This window comes from Arachis hypogaea, chromosome 20, assembly GCF_003086295.3.
Source record: "Arachis hypogaea cultivar Tifrunner chromosome 20, arahy.Tifrunner.gnm2.J5K5, whole genome shotgun sequence".
NCBI lineage: Eukaryota > Viridiplantae > Streptophyta > Magnoliopsida > Fabales > Fabaceae > Arachis > Arachis hypogaea.
In genome coordinates this window covers 73,796,123-73,798,744 of record NC_092055.1, presented here as the reverse complement: position 1 = coordinate 73,798,744, position 2,622 = coordinate 73,796,123, and the positions used below count along the sequence as shown (strand labels likewise).

Here is a 2,622-nt window from a genome sequence, read left to right as displayed (position 1 = left end):
GGAGCGTTAGTGAAAAAGGTAGGTGTCATTAACGCTCTCGAAGATTTGGCAAGCCTACGTTAAAGGTCACGTTAACTATACTAACGTGAACTCTAACGTTAGGAGAAAGGGGTACTCTCAACGTTATTGGGAAAGGTAAACCCCAGTAACGTTTGCGAAGGGCCAAGAGGCAACGTTAGTGGTCACATTAGTGCCACTAACATTGAAGTTAACGTGGACCATTTTGGGTTAGGAATGTTAGTGAAAAAGGTGATTGTCACTAACGTTCTCGACCCCACATTTTCACTTAACGTTAACACCACTAATGCCCTAAGCTAAAGTCCATGCCTACTGCACACTTTCTCTGCAAGTGAAGCTGAGCCCATTAAAGATGATAACTGCTTCAACTCAAGATGCAAAGGCCCATATCCAAGACTTGAAGAGCCAACTAGAAGATCAGAAGAGTAGAATAAATAGGAGTAGTTTTGAACTAGAAAAGAGCTTTTGGGCTGAGAGGACTACTCTCTGTATAATTTTACTTTCTCTGTAACTTCTAGTTTTACTTTTCAGAATGCATTCTCCATCTTTATTTTCCATTCCCGGAGCCATGAACAACTAAACCCCTTTCATTGGGTTAGGGAGCTCTGTTGTAATTTGATGGATCAATAATAATTTTCATTATTCTTCTTCTTTCTTTTCTCTTGATTTTACTAGAAAGCTTTCAATCTTCATCCAATTGGGTAGTTGTCTTGGAAAAGAAGCTATTCATACTTGGATCTCTTTAGAACCATGGAAGAGGAATGAAGAGATCATGCTAGAAATGCTTTCTCATGTTGGACCAAATTGGGGTCTGGATGGATATAGTGACATATAATCCTACCAACACTTTGATTTGGAAATACATGTGGTATAATCAGTGACCATACTTCATCTCTTCTCATGAGCAATTGGACCAAGGAATTGGCTATTGATCAAGATTTGAGAGATTGAATTACCAAGGAATTGGAGTTCAATCACTTAAGATTGCCAAGGAGATCAATGAATGCATTGATTGAGGAAGAGATGAAAATGAACTTTATCCAGAGAATGCAACATCTCCTAAGCCCAATGAATCCCCCATTTCTGATCTTACCCATTCTCTTTAATTTCTGCAATTTACTTTCATGCTAAATTCCCCATTCCCCATTTAAGATTCTGCAATTTACTTTCCTCATTTATATTCAGCTCTTTATTCCCAGCATTTACATTTTCTGCTATTTACTTTCCGCCATTTAATTTCCTGCAACTCTCACATCAAATTCTGCTTAGCTCAACTAGAACATTCCTTTAATTAAAGTTAATTGACCAATCAATCCCTGTGGGATTCGACCTCACTCTATTGTGAGTTTCACTTGACGATAATTTGGTATACTTGCCGAGGGAAATTTGTTGAGAGACAAGTTTCCGTGCATCAAGTTTATGGCGCTGTTGTCGGGGATTGATTTTGCATCAACAATGATTAAATTGGTGGATAACTAGATTGAGCATTTTTTTTTTATTTTGTTTGATTTCATTTGAGTAATTCACTTTTAGTTTAGCTGTTTTCTTCCTTTTCCCCTACCCTTTTCTTAGTTGTTTACAATTCAGTTCACTAACCCACTAACTGTTTGATATATTGCATCACTCACACTAACAGCATTTTTAACAAGAATACTCTCTGCATCTACCCCCTTCTTGCTTATGCCTTGTTGGTTGTATGACAGGTAGAAGAAGCGGGGCTTCAACTTCCTTTAATTCTGAACCTGAGAGGACCTTCCTTAGATTAAGAAGGGAAGCAAGAGGAAAGAGAGTAGTTGGTACGGAGGAAGAAGAGGAGTATTTTGAACCAGACATGGATGAGAATATGGAGAACCATCATGAAGAAGAGGCTCACAACCATGGCAGAGAAGGCCCAGTGCATCATGCTGGGCAAGAGAGAAGAGTTCTGGGATCTTACATCAATCCAAACCTAGGAAACTGTGGAAGTAGCATCCAAAAGCCAACCATACATGCCAACAACTTTGAACTAAAGCCATAGCTCATCACCCTTGTTCAGAACAACTGTTCATTCAGAGGAAGTGTTCAAGAAGATCCCAATCAACATCTAACCATCTTCCTAATGATATGTGATACTGTGAAGTCTAATGGTGTTCATCCTGACACCTATAGACTGCTTCTATTCCCCTTCTCACTCAAGGATAAGGCATTTAAATGGCTGGAATCCTTTCCGAAGGAGAGCTTAACAACCTGAGAAGATGTGGTGAACAAATTCTTGGCGAGATTCTATCCTCCTCAAAGAATCAACAGGTTGAGAGCTGAGGTTCAAACCTTCAGGCAACAAGATGGTGAGACTCTATATGAAGCATGGGAGAGGTTTAAGGATCTGACAAGAAGGTGCCCACCAGATATGTTCAATGAATGGGTGCAGTTACACATTTTCTATGAAGGTCTTTCTTATGAATCAAAGAAGGCAGTAGACCACTCATCCGGGAGATCTCTGAACAAGAAGAAGACCATTGAAGAAGCCATAGATGTCATTGAGACTGTAGCTGAGAATGACTACTTCTATGCTTCTGAAAGGGGCAATACTAGAGGAGTAATGGAGCTAAACAATGTGGATGCACT

The 2,622-nt window shown here is 39.5% G+C and overlaps 1 non-coding gene across 1 annotated transcript; it reads right to left on the bottom strand.

Annotated features, from left to right (window-relative positions):
* Positions 1-2,302: 2,302 nt before the first annotated feature.
* Positions 2,303-2,409, bottom strand: LOC112787173 (small nucleolar RNA R71). The gene has a single exon (XR_003194602.1). It is a non-coding gene; the product is annotated as a small nucleolar RNA R71 (small nucleolar RNA).
* Positions 2,410-2,622: the final 213 nt, after the last annotated feature.